A 15358-nucleotide genomic window follows, 5' to 3' on the forward strand; every position below is an offset into this window, starting at 1 on the left:
TTATATTTTATATTTTAATTAATTTAACGTCGACTTGCACAATTTTAATATAGCCTATGTTTTTTCTCCTGGTTATGAAGGTTAAATGTGCAAACTTTGGCATATAAATCGGTCAAAGCGTGTAGATTTGTAGAGAGAACATACATATATACACATATTCACTTTTATATTTAGATAGATATTTTCTTTGTGCTCATATACTATAATAACACATGTAAATCACAGGCTATTCTGTTCGCGAACCGTAGATTAATTCCTGAAGTCAACGACCTGAATATTCCACCTGTGAAACTGAATAAAACAATCATCCCGTTTAGCTCTCGGAGTGCATTTCGAATCTAATCTTAGTTGGGATGCGCATATTAAATATACATGTAAGAAGGCATTCTCTATTCTCCATTCACTAAAAGGATTGTATCATTATCCATCTAAATTAAAACAGACGCTGGTACAGACACTCATTCTACCTCACTTCGATTATTGCGACGTTTTGTTCAATGATCTCAGGATTGATTCCGTCCAGAAACTACAGCGTGTTCATAACGCGTGCGTCCGCTTCATTTGTAATGTTCGATACTATGATCATATCTCACCTTCTTTCGAGAAGTTATCATGGCTTAGGTTACATGAGAGGAGAAATCTGCACTCACTTTCTCTCCTATATCGAATTATGCACACTTCATCGCCCTATTATTTATTCGCTCGTTTTCATACTCTCTCACGCTATCATAATATTAATACTCGATCACAACGCGATAACACGCTAGAAATTCTACTTCACACATCATCTCTGTATTCCTCATCTTTCACTGTTGTTACCTCTCGTCACTGGAACTCTCTGCTGCCTGAAGTCAAGGGCTGCCGAACATTGAAATCTTTCAAATCCAAGTTAGAAAATTATCTTATAACGAGTTGCCAAAGTAACTTAATATTATGACAAGTGTTGTATTGCATGTTTCCACGTATTCACATTTTTTTATGATCTAGTGATATTTAACTTATTTTATATTTTTGTTTTCATATTTTCCGATAATGGTATATATCTAACGTGATAAGTTGAGCTATATAATTTTCCTTACTGTGTATACTTAAAAATATTGTATTCATTGTATGCTTTGCACTGCACTATTTTATTACTACTATTAGTATTATTATTACTATTAGGCCTGTTATTATTTTATTATTATTATTATTATCGATACTATTCTTATTTATTAGTATTATTATTATTATTACTATTATTATTATTATTATTATTATTATTATTATTATCAATAATTGTCTTATTTTTTATACTTTGTAGGCCTCATTTATTTTTGATCTGCTGTTCACATTTTATTATGCTTTTTTCTTTCCTTCTCTATGTTATATATTATGTCTGATTTCTTCTTACTTGTTGTTTACATTTTATTATTATCTTATTCAGTTTTGTGTGTACTTTGTAAATTTGAAGTGTTTTTGTAACGCAGTTTTTACTCCTGGTTGAGTGTTAGAGAAGGCCGTATGGCCTTAACTCTGCCAGGTTAAATAAATCATTATTATTATTATTATTAGTATTATTATTATTAATAACACACAATTTTTTAATGTTTCTTGTCCTTCCCGAGTTAACATGTTTAATTCCTCATTTTAAATCTTACATGACAATCAACTAGACATTGGTAAATCGGGCTGAAGACAGTCCACGTGCATGTTCGTATTTATTTATTCATTCATTCATACTGTTCTGTCCAAGGGCAGGTCTTTCACTGCAAACCTAGCATTCTCCAATCTTCCCTATTTTCTGACTTCCTGTAGTATATACAGATTCAAACTTTCCTGAAGTATGTTAAGATTGTAGGATTTGCAAGATATAATCTCTGCAGGTACAATTTGCTACTGACGTATTATTACATTCCAGGAATACGGAGAGAATGACTTTGTGAAACAGTATGTCACTGTAACTTCATTTTGCTGTAGCAGAGAAGCAGTGAGACAGAGTGCATTGGCCAATGAATGCCAGTCCAATTTTCTTCCTTTTCTGTGAAATAAGCTCATATTTTGCTTCACTGGTTAGTGTCCATCAGTTATTTTACAGTAATATTCACTTATACATTGCATATTAGAATGAGAAATCGCAAACTTATTTTATAACGAATATTTGTGTAATAAATACGATACTTAATATTTTATTATCCGTGTTAAATGTTTCGTAACATTAGATTCTTTTTATAATTTTTTGTAAGTTTGCAGTTTATATTTTGCAGCCATCATTCAATGTCGACATCCGAAAATAAACAAAGCCTGAATTTAAACAAATAAAATAAAAACTTCCTTTTTCTGATTACTTTCTAAATTAATTTTTGTGAACTAGACACTAAACCATTAGTTATATATACATTTTTAGACAAATATTACATTATATTTATTTTTAATATTAACTTTGTACTAGTGATGATTGTTTAAAATAATATTATTTCTACTGGTGATCACAATCATTTTAATAAAATTATAAGATTGCTAGAGGATGTGAAAGATGCAAAATTGAAATTCTTACAGGATCCATTTGAGGCGAATAGAGATAATTATTTCAATAAAAGACGGGAATCAAATAGTACACTTAGGAATAAAAAGAGAGATTACTTGAAGGAAAAATTGAATGAGGCAGAAACAAATAGTAAAAATAAAAACATTAGAGATTTATATAAGGACATGAAGGAATTTAAGAATGAATATCAGGCAAGGGTAAACGTGATCAAGGGTGAGAATGATGACTTGCTTGCAGACTTTCATTGAATCCTGAACAGATGGAAAACAATTTGGGCAACTACTAAATATACATAGGCCGAATAGAAATGATAGGGATGAAATTGAAATACAAACTGCTGAGCCATTTATACCCGAACCCACACTTTCTGAAGTCGAAATTGCGATAGAAAATCTGAAAAATTATAAGTCTCCAGGTATAGATCAAATTCCAGTAGAATTAATACAAGAGGGTGGAAGCGCATTATCTAACGAAATTTATAAACTTGTACTTGCTATTTGGGAAAAGGAAATTGTACCAGAACAATAGAAGTAACTTTCGTGGAGTATCACTTTTGTTGACGTCGTACAAAAGTTTGTCCACCATTTTTTTGAGAAGATTAACTCCATATGTATATGAAATTATTGCGGATCATCAGTGTGGTTTTAGGAGTAATAGATCAACTATTGATCAGATATTTTGTATTCGACAGATAATGAAGAATAAAATGGGATTATAAGGGTACAGTGCGTCAGTTATTCATAGATTTCAAATAGGCATATGACTCGGTTAAAAGAAAAGTTTTATATGATATTCTTATTGAATTTGGTATTCCCAAGAAACTAGTTCGATTAATAAAAATTTGTCTCAGTGAAACGTACAGCAAAGTCCGTTTAGGTCAGTCTCTGTCAGCTGCGCTACCAATTCACTGTGGGCTAAAGCGGGTTTGGAATTGAACGGGTTACATCAGTTGCTTGTCTATGCGAATGACGTGAATATGTTAGTAGAAAATCCACAAACGCTTAGGGAAAACAGGGGAATTTTACTTGAAGCAAGTAAAGAAATAGGTTTGGAAGTAAATTACGAAAAGACAAAGTATATGATTATGTCTCGTGACCAGAATATTGTACGAAATGGAAATACGAAAATTGGAAATTTATTCTTTGAACAGGTGGAAAAATTCAAATATCTTGGAGCAACAGTAACAAATATAAATGATACTCGGGAGGAAATTAAAAATAGAATAAATATAAGAAATACCTGTTATTATTCGGTTGAGAAGCTTTTATCATCCACTCTGTTGTCAAAAAATCTGAAAGTTACAATTTATAAAACAGTTATATTACCGGTTGTTCTTTATTGTTGTGAAACTTGGACTCTCACTTTGAGAGAGGAACATAGGTTAAGGGTGTTTGAGAATAAGGTGGTTAGGAAAATATTTGGAGCTAAGAGGGATGAAGTTACAGGAGAATGGAGAAAGTTACAGAACGCAGAGGTGCACGCATTGTATTCTTCACCTGACATAATTAGGAACATTAAATCCAGACGTTTAAAATGAGCAGGGCATGTAGCACGTATGGGCGAATCCAGAAATGCATATAGAGTGTTAGTTGGGAAGCCGGGGGGGAAAAGACCTTTGGGGAGGCCGATACGTAGACGGGAAGATAATATTAAAATGGATTCGATGGAATTGAGATACGGTAATAGAGACTGGATTAATCTTGCTCAGGAGAGGAACCAATGGCGATCTTATATCAGGGCGGCAATGAACCACCGGGATCCTTAAAAGCCAGTAAGTAAATATGTAAGTATGTAAGTTATAGGATGTTAGTGCTTGTAATATACTGTAATTCCAATTACAGTAGACTCTCCTAAGTTCGACAGAACAGAATTGAAAATTCTGACATAAGGGTAGTGGGTGTGGCAGGTGAAATGAATACAAATTCTTATTGGTTATCCTTCAACGAACACAGTACTGTACTTGCATTTCCTGCACGCCCCGAGACTTGCGTATGCGCTTTTAGTACCACAGTAGGTTTCGACAGTTCTGTCTCACAAACGGCACAATTCTCAAATAGAAAAAGAAGAGTTCTTTAATTTAAAATCAGTGATCAATATGGATGTCCTAATCAATAAAATATTCTGTTTTCCTTTAACAAAAGTATCACTACAAGACAAAGAACCAATTTCCATTCAAATGGCAAACCCATTTCTTAGAGCCCGTATAGGGTCGTGTCTAATTCTCCTACGTAAGCAGTCGAACTAAAGGATGTCGAACTTGATTTCTGTCGAACTTAAGGGCTTCCACTGCATATTCTTTTGTCTTAAAATAACGAAGAGTCAGCTATAATAAGAAAAACAAGAATAAACTATCAAAATATTTTTTTTATGAGTGTTCACGCGAGTACGAAGAGAGACACATCTTCTGACGCGAGTACGAAGAGAGACCTTCAAGAAAGAACGTCGCAGAATATTATAGGCAGATTACCACATGTCGCTTGGACTTATGTGAACAGCCTCCTTTGCTGGAAGCGATGGAACTTAAACGAAAACTAAAAACGAAAGACAACTAACAGGATAAACACTGCAGATAATTTAGTGATCAATTCCTGTAAGCTACACCTTTCATTTGTCATTTTATTATAATATGTAGTGTGAGAATTCGTGAGAAAGTCGGTGACTTTCACTTGGAGTATAATATATATTATTTGGTATGTTGTTGATTGTATAATATGAAGGTGAATTAATATTTTAATACACGTGATTATATTTATCCCACGGTGAACATTTCCCAATAAATTGACTCATAGATACAGAACTGAATAAAAAATTCTTTCAGTTTCGGAAAAATTTCTGTATAGTGAAGACAAACGAAAAACGGAAAACGATTAATCGATGTAATATAATGATCAAAATGCGTGTTTCTGCACGATTTTTTTTAAATAAATGTTACTCTTTTTTCGTAGATACAGAGCGCGGTGTTTGAGGAGGTATCGTCTTGTACTCGCATTCGGGAGGCCCGGTTCAAATTCCGAGGCCGGCCAATCTGAAGCTGATTTTTTTCAGGGTTTTCCCCACACGCAAAGGCGAATTCTGGATTACAATTTACTTTCTATCTACCCTGAACTTTCTGTCGTCTATACATACTGTATGTTTGTGCTGTCTTTAGGAAGTCGACCCTGCTTCCGCCTGATCCATCACTAGGGTAGTTCCTCCACTGTCTATATCTCGTGTGTGATCTATAGAATTACTCTCCACCCCGTACGGACACTTGCTTGTAACACTCACAAAGGAGGTTAAACTGATAAAGAAAAAAATTAACTGATTCACAATGCTTTCGTTTTACATTTCCATTCATGATAGCATTGAGACTTTTAAGCAATAAATTTATAAATGTTCGAGCATTTTTTTAGAACAACAATTTATTTTGATATATGTTATTTGCCTGTCCGTTTCTGGAATTGTAATAATTTTTGGTAAGTTTTATTGAAACCCAAAATTACATAATGGAAATGAACTAAAAACTATTATGGCAGTTTCTTTTAAAATATTGTTTGAAACTTAACATAAAGAGGTTAAATGAAATGAGCATTCCTGTTTGCCAGAAGTCTATTATGTTTAAGAGGAAGTAATTATTATTATTTTTACTGTTATTATTATTATTATTATTATTATTATTATTATTATTATTATTATTATTATTATTATTATTATTATATAGAATTATTTGTTATTTCTGTAGTCAATTCTTTCAATCTTAAAGTATTTAGACGAAGTTAAGTAGTCATCAGTCCTGATGAAGAGTATCTCATTGTTACGGGATTAGCATTCCTTCTTGAAAACATTTTTTTTTTACACGGGAGTGAAAAATAAAGTCAAATGTACTGTATCTAAAAAACATGCAACTTTTTAGTGCCGATTTTCGCAAATTGAAACATATTAGAGACGACTAGTCGTTTTATTATGTAAATTTGTAATATAGTCTATTAATTATAAAGGGGGTACATTATACAATGAAGTGCAGTCATAATTTGCTGTAGTTCTTACAGCTTTATAATGGATAGTTAAAGTAGTAGGTTATTTTACGACGCTTTATCAACATCTTAGGTTATTTAGCATCTGAATGAGATGAAGGTGATAATGCCGGTGAAATGAGTCCGGTGTCCAGCACGAAAGTTACCCAGAATTTGCTCATACTGAGTTGACGGAAAACCCCGGAAAAACCTCAACCAGGTAACTTGCCCCGACTGGGAATCGAAACCGAGTCACCTGGTTTCGCGGCCAGACGCGCTAACCGTTACTCCACAGGTGTGGGTTTTTATAATGGATCATTTAGGAGTATTTCAAGATAAGTATATATATATATATAATTCCATATCCATAGATCTTACATCACCATTGAAGCTTCAAGATGTGGAACTAGTCAAGAGTTACACAATTTCTCGGTGAGATGAGGTGAGACCGAGGATTCGCCACAGATTACCTGACATTTACGTTATGATTGGGGAAAACCTCGGTAAAAACCCAACCAGGTAATCAACCAAACGGGAATCTTACCCAAGTGCAGCTCCGTATCAACAGACAAGTGAGTCTGCAGACCGAGCTACGCTGATGGCTCTACAAGAATGTATACATAATACGTAGTTGAACTATACAAAAGAATATAGGCTACAATATGTAGCAAGCAGTGGAACTATACCAAAATGAATTTTCAATTATAAACAATTTATCAGTTAACGTATACATAAAATATACAATTATATAGTGAGCAGATTGATTCAATTTACAACATACACAATGGAGTAGAGCTATACAAAATTATACAATAATTATTAATACATATTAAGTAGATTATTTCAATTTGCATGCAAAAACAATTCATTAGTTGTGTAGAAGATATGAGTATGTAGAAATTTGGTTAATTCTGTTCTAAAACTTTTCTTATGGTCCTTCAAAGCTTTAAAATAATAATTAGTCAGTGCTTTGAAGACTGTAATACATGAATAGTGAACTATTTTTTCATAACAGCTTAGATTAAGAGAGGGTAGAAGGGAATCTGATTTGAGTCTTGTATTAAATTATGAATGTTTTTATTTGTACTATATGCATCTTTGTTTTTAATGTGAAACATCATTAGGGAAAGAATGCATTCACAAGGGAAATTCAAGATTTTCTAAATTACGGAAAATATTTTTTACATGATATCTTTTCATGTACACCACACTTTATCCTTATAGCTTTCTAATACAAATATGTGTTTAGCTTCAGATGAGTTGCCCCAGAATATTAATCCATATTTAATTACAGAATGAAAGTGTGCAAAGTGTGATATTTTAAATATGATTTTACAGCCAATAGAAGATAAGGATCTTAATGTATAACAGGCAAAGCTTAGTTTAGAAGTAATATATTCTATGTATGTTTCCCAGTTCAAGTGATTATCCAACTCGAAATCAAGAAACTTTGTGTTAATTGATTATTTGTGATGTGTTTCGTTTTGTCTAATGTTGTAGGAAAACTGACCACTATTATATGTATTAAGTTTTACTACACTAGCTTATAGAGTCGAAACCATTCATTCATTAGCTTTAACAGTGTATTGAAAGTGTTTGAAAAGTTATCATATTGTTCACTTGAGGAAATCACAGTTCTATCATCTGCAAATAAAATTACGTGGGATAAATTACTATTGGTTAAGGTTAAATCATTAATATAAACTAGAAACAATAATGGACCTAAAATTGGCACCTGGGGAAATCCATATTTAATATTTTTAAATTCTCAGAAGTAACTTTGTGACTATTTGGTATATTTATTTCCACTTGTTGCTTTCTATTTGATAAGTAAGATGTAGACCAACCCAAGGTGTCATCTTTAATACCATAAAACCTTAATTTTTTTAATAATAAATTATGATTTACGCAATAAAATGCTTTAGTCAGGTCACAAAATAACTCTCGACATATAATTTTGAATTTAAAGAATTCAGTACTTCACTCACTAACCTAAAAGTAGTAGTAAGTCCTATCTCTTGATTTTTGTTTTATAAATCGAAACTGTTCTAAAACTAATATATTGTTGGATTCCAAATAACGATACAATCTATTACATATATAACTTTCTCAAACACATTTGAGAAAATTGTTAATAAAGAAATAGGTCTGTAATTAAATTAGCAATAATACATTTACCTCCCTCTTGTAGATCAACTTTACTATAGAGTATTTCAGTCTTTCTGGGAATATACCATTGCATTGAAAAATTAAATAAATAACTTAACGGACGAATTATTTCGTAACAGGCTTTTAGAAATATAATATGTAAATTTTAGGTTCATTGGATGTCTTTCCTCGTTATTATTCTTCATACTATACGAAAAATAGTTTAAATTTTGCATATAATGCACACATCTCTAAAACAAAAGTGACATTTTTTGTAAATTTCCAGAAATCGCGTATGTTAAATTGGCAGAGTTCAAACTAATGAAATAACATTTTACAACCCTAATACATATCTCAATACTGTAAGATCTTTAGACTAATAAATAGAATTTTACATATAAAACATTATAACAATGACCAAAGTCATTATATGATATAATTATGTATGTATGTATGTATGTATGTATGTATGTATGTATGTATGTATGTATGTATGTATGTATGTTTTCTTTTTATATATATATATATATATATATATATATAAAGAAAACAACTATCGTAATGTCCATATTTTATATGTTGTACAATATTATAGTATTGTGAAATTTTAATTTTCCTACTAATGTTTTTTCTATTGTTCTATTAAAACTATAGCATATAACCTATTAACCTGTTGTATCCTATAGGATACAATGTCAATTTAAGGGTTAAGATTACACTGTAATTCTTTTGCGTGTAATTCAAAGAATTAAGTTTGTTTCTCCTCTGTACATTATAATAGCTTAATTTAGATGTGTATTTTGAGTAATAATTCAAAACTAAATGATTAATAATAACATCATTCGCAACATGATATGGGAACTGAACTTTTTCGAAATACATAGAACTAGAGAAAATATGTTAGACCTTCGTGACACTCGTCTGATATTCTATACTTCTTATAATGAGAAACTTAAATCCATGAACCTGTAGAGATAATGTCAATGTTATTAGAATCTTTTAATGCGATCGTATCTTATTTTCAATAGCAGACCTACTCGTGACACCAACAGACACATCCAGCTTCTCGGGTAGATTGACATATAATTACATCCATCATGGTCTAATTGATGGATGTCAATCAAGCAAGATTGATGCATACATTCCAACTGTTATCCCCGGTACAACCATTAATTAATTTCGGTTTACTTTTGAGACTGAATTTTAAATGAAAAGTACAGGGTGAACGTAACTTCATTATACCAGTAAGCGACTATTGGCATCAATATGTGGAGTACAGTTCCAGGAAAACAGCCTCCTGAATTTTCTGTTCCAGATTCAACGCATTGAGATGCTCACAGCTCCAAGACAGTGGTAAAATACAGATCGCTTTGGCAATTATTGACATTCATTTTACGTCGATTGTTTTCGTAACTCGAAAGGCTTTTAAAAAGATGTATGTATTGAAAACTGATGTATTTTTAAAATAATTAGTAGAAAATATTTATAAATCGTGCAGTAAAAAAGATTAATTATACACGAAATTAGCCTGCACAATTACTTTAAAAGAACTCTCTCCTCAACAGTATCCGAATTCTGAACTTCGTAGTCTTCGAGCAGCATACTAGCACATAGTTATCGTAATGCTTGCGATAAATTGTCATAGTCGGGGTTGTCGTAATGTATCGTGTTTGTTTAATAATGACTCTTATGCATTAATTTGTTATTATTTACGGATTAAATTTGCATTAGTCGTGGAATACATTTCTGTAATACTGTTAAAAAGATATTGGATTGAAAACAATTTTTAAATCGCTGTGATGCGAATGGTATTCTGTAAGAAGCTGCAAGAGACGGACAATTTTTTGTTTCTGGGACTCTACATAACCGCAAGTATTTTTTCACTCCACGCACACTACTTCACCGTAGCCTTGGATATAACAGCGTCTCTGTTTATAACTGTAGTCTACTGATAAGTAATTCGTCGTATGAACACAGTTAAATTTGACTGATCTCGAAAATTATATTAATATCATAATCCTGTGAAGTACTTGAACCCATGGTCTGTAATGGTTCTTTAGAGGTCTTCGGTGCTCTACGATCTTTATAAGTATAAATTTAAATTCTATATTCAAAGGAGACTCTTTACTTTAATGTCTATTTTATGATAGAGTAATTGATAAAAGTTCAGTGAATAAGTTGCAGATCAGAGCACACGTTACGATTAGAATTCCGAATTAACGATAAATAAGAATGCCAGCTGTAATTTAGAATTCCATTCAATCTCGATAAAATTTAGAATGCCAGGAAACTGGAGACATGTGAAATCGCTACCGGATCCTGATTTCGTTCATAATTATATTTTACTAAGTATTTTATTTATAGTGTTAGTTCAAATAAAAGTTCGAACGAGGCTTACTATGTGGAACATGAAAACCGGCCGGAGTTTGCTTTTTGGGTATTAGCAATATTGGTTATAAACTTTCTATTGTTAAGCGTGGTTGATATACCTATCATTGTTACTCCGAATAAATTGAAAAAGAAAAGCGAATGGTGCAAGATGGAGGCATCCAAAAGTGAACAGCGTGCTGTTATCTCTTTTTCGACTGCATAAGGACCTGCACCTGTTGAAACCCACCGCAGAATGGTTACAGTATAGGAGAGATATTTCTAGGGAACTCAGCTGTAAAGCATTGGTATTTGTAGTGTTGTTCCTGCAGAACATCTCTACAGGACAATCCATTGCCAGGGCAAGCGCTCAGGACTATTACGCCAAATTTAATTCAAGATTAATATTTGAGGAGAAAAATTCGCTCTGGCGCCGGGGATCGAACCCGGATCCTTGGTTCTACGTACCAAGCGCTCTGACCACCGAGCTACGCCGAATTAAATCCAGAGCACCGGATCGAACCACCCTCCTTCAATGTTTCCCTTTTGGCCTAACTCCAAGCTAGGCACATAATATGTTGACGTTTCATGTCCAAGTCAACTGCCATTATGCAAGGGGCGCACTCAGCTGAGTGACTTATTTGGCCGGGATTCCGCAGTTAAGTGCACATTAATCTTTACAGTGGTCAGAGCGCTTGGTACGTAGAACCAAGGACCCGGGTTCGATCCCTGGCGCCGCAACGACTTTTTCTCCTCAAATATTAATTGTCAATTAATATTAGAGACTATTCTGTAGGACAAATTAATAAATCTTTAATATTCTCATAGCTGGGAGTGCATATTCTGCACAGATTACTGTGCACTTAACTGCGGAATCCCGGCCAAATAAGTCACTCAGCTGAGTGCACCCCTTGCATAATGGCAGTTGACTTGGACAAAAAACTTCAACATATATGCCTAGCTTGGAGTCAGGCCAAAAGGGAAACATTGAAGGAGGGTGGTTCTATCCGGTGCTATGGATTGAATTCGGCGTAGCTCAGTGATCAGAGCGCTTGATACGTAGATACAAGGACCCGGATTCGATCCCCGACACGGGAGCGAATTTTTCTCCTCAAATATTAGTTGTCAATTAATATTACAGACATTATTTTGTAGGAAAAATTAATAAATCTTTAATACGAATTCAAGTTGTTAATGCCCAATCCGAGAAATTGGGAGAATGACAGTAAGCTAACGGAGTTTATTACTGAAGATCAGGCAGGGTAGGGCTACCATGACATTTTCACAAACATCTGTGGGATCGTAAAGTTTGAATGCAGTGGGTGCATTATACTCTTCTGACTGCTGAACAAAGAGACGAACATGTGAAAACCTGCCAAAAGAAACTCACAAGACATAGGAGAAAGGCAATCGATCTTTGTATTACATTGTGAAAGGTGCCCTGGTCTAATTATTTTGATCCTTACTGTCGCACAACATTAAATACAAACACACATGGTCTGATACGTTAAAAATATTCAAGTTGCAAGGAAATGCAGAGGAATTCATGAGGTCATGGCTTTTTTTCGATTAGCGAGATTCATAGCTAGTGGAATTTCTAAAGTGTGGACAAAAGGTCAACGCCCAACACTATACAATTTCGGGCATCTCACACAAACATTACGAATAAAAGAACACGCTTTTGACAAGAAGAGTAGTTTTACTCTATAATAATATTCGAGCTACACTGTTTCTCTCGGAAACATTACCACATCCTCATTACAGCCCAGACTTATCTCCATGTGATTTCCATAATTTTAGGAATTTGAAGGGAAGCCACATTTCCATCGCACAATGCTGCGCAAATTGTTTTTAAACATTGTTTCATCTTCAGACCACAGGGATTCTATGAAGCCGACATCCGTAACCTCGTATCACAGGGTTCGGAGTATCTTAACCGTGGCGAGTATTTCTTCCTATTAGCGATGGTCAGGTGACATTTGATCTATTAATACTTTTTTAGAGCCTAACGCTCGGCTTTTAAGAACTCAAATGAAATTGAATTGGTCATTGCTAAAAGGCCCTTTCTCCGTATTTTTGCAAAAATGAGTTAACTACAGATTCAACATCCTTACATATAAATACACAATCTGTGCTAAAAGAACTTTCCTCAAGCCTTCATACACACGGACAGTTTAGCGTTTCATTTTTAGTGTCATGCTAAAACGCCCTTTCTCCAGGATAGAGGGCCTTCTAGCTGTGAACTTGTCATTTAGCGGTGTTTCCATCTGATGACAAACCTTTATACTTACTATACTATCAGCTATCTTTATTGTTTGAAGCGGTCTGTTTATTCTGCTCTGATAGTTATTTGTGTTTTAATACAAATTATTATATTATACGCAATTTCGGCTCATTAAAATGGAGACTGAGAGTTTAAAAATCAAAAAGAGACGTAGTGATACTAGCAGTTGGAAACGAAATATATTAAAGAAAGCCAAAGTTAAAGGCACTGAACATGTGACTTACTCTGGAAAATTGGTGGCTGAAAGACGAACTGGTGAGGATTGTAGGTAAGTTCAAAATATTTACACTGAAATCACTGACGTAAATGAATATTGCATAAAAATGTTATTTCCTAAGGGCCACAAAAATCTTTATAGGCTATATAAAATATTTATGCATACACAAAAATAAAGTCACTCATTAACTGGTGGCCCATGTTTTACGAAAGAGGAGGTCTTTCTGTAGAATCTTATGGTAGAAAGGTACCTCGGTGTTCGAAGTTGTCATTCGCCCCTGCGAGTTATGTATATATGTACAATGCCACTCTTCCTCATATTGTTTCAACATCCAAGTTCATTGATGGTTGTATGAGGCATACCTTTGCTCTTTGTTTACCTCGAATTGAAAACATAGTCCTTCCCCAACGACCTGTTTATGATGAATTGATTGCAATCAACAAAGACAAAATGCAGGATATCAGGAAAATTCTATGCTACATTCCCCATGAACAGTTAGCTGATTATGGGAAAGTTGTAAATTCTCCACTAGCAGAACATAGAGAAAATACAGATTTAAATCGTCAATTTAGATTTAAAACAAGGGCCTAAAACTTTGTAATACGTAATTAAAATATATTTTAAGAAGAGAAATATACTTTTAACTTGAAATAATGATAGTTTATTTAATTTAAAATCCTGCATTTCATTACAGTACTCCATTTTTAACCAAATGTGAAATAATTTTAAGTTCACTGCTAAAAGGCCCTTAAATTTGAATTTTTAATTAATAATATTATACAAACTACACGTGACAAGAAAATAAAAATTGTCCTTCTAGAAAGCACAATTGTACTTTTATGATGTACAGTGACCACATTGCTCTACGAAGATTAGTATTTCTTAAAAACAGTTTTTTTCGATTTATTCAGAACTAACATTTTTGGACAAAGGACCTTTTAGCAATGACCAATTCAATTCTTGAGTTAACTTCTGTACTACACTGAAGGATTATAATATGAACATAACAGGATAGGCCTACTGATGTAGTGAATAAGGCTGCAGCAATGATTTTGTATATAGGCCTACGAGGGTTGTTCGATAATTTCATACTCCGACATAGAAATTGAACTAGGGTTATCCTGAGACATTCTTCATTTCTCAACATAATTTCCCCTGTTATTCACGTACTTGGTCCAACGGTGCTGCAATGTTGCTATAATTTCCTTGTACACAGATTCCTCGAGGTCTGCAGATAAAGCCTTCTGGTGTTGAGATTACCTCTTCATTTCACGAAAATTTTTTCCTAGCCAAGTGACTTTGAGATTTCGGAAAAGAAAGAAGTCTCAGACTGCGAGATCTGGTAAGTATGGGGCGGAATGACCCAACAATTCGAACCGTAGTTCATTTAGTTTAGTAACTACTTTTGCAGACGTGTGGGCAGATGCATTGTCGTGATAAGAAAACACTTGGCCGTGCCCAGCCATTACTCGAAAATTTTTCTTTTCCGTTCCTGCCGGAGTTTTGCATAATATTCTCCTGTTATTGCTCTCCCCTTTATTACATAGTCAATCATATTTATCCTCTTAGAATTCCATAATTTGAACGCTATAACTTTCCCAGTCAGTTGAACAGCGTTTGCTCTGTTTGGGGCGGAGAATCACTGCAGTTTGGTCCCTGGTATGTAAAAGGGGATCAAGGTTTCATCTGCGGTTACAAAGAGCCTTACAAATTTCGGGCGTAATTTTTTTCCAATCGAGTCAGATAGTCCCTCGAAATTTGATATCGAACGTTCTTTTGTTTCTGTGTTAACAAAAGCGGAACTTCCCTTGTGAAGACCTTGG

Source organism: Periplaneta americana, chromosome 1, assembly GCF_040183065.1.
Source record: "Periplaneta americana isolate PAMFEO1 chromosome 1, P.americana_PAMFEO1_priV1, whole genome shotgun sequence".
In the NCBI taxonomy this organism is placed as follows: domain Eukaryota; kingdom Metazoa; phylum Arthropoda; class Insecta; order Blattodea; family Blattidae; genus Periplaneta; species Periplaneta americana.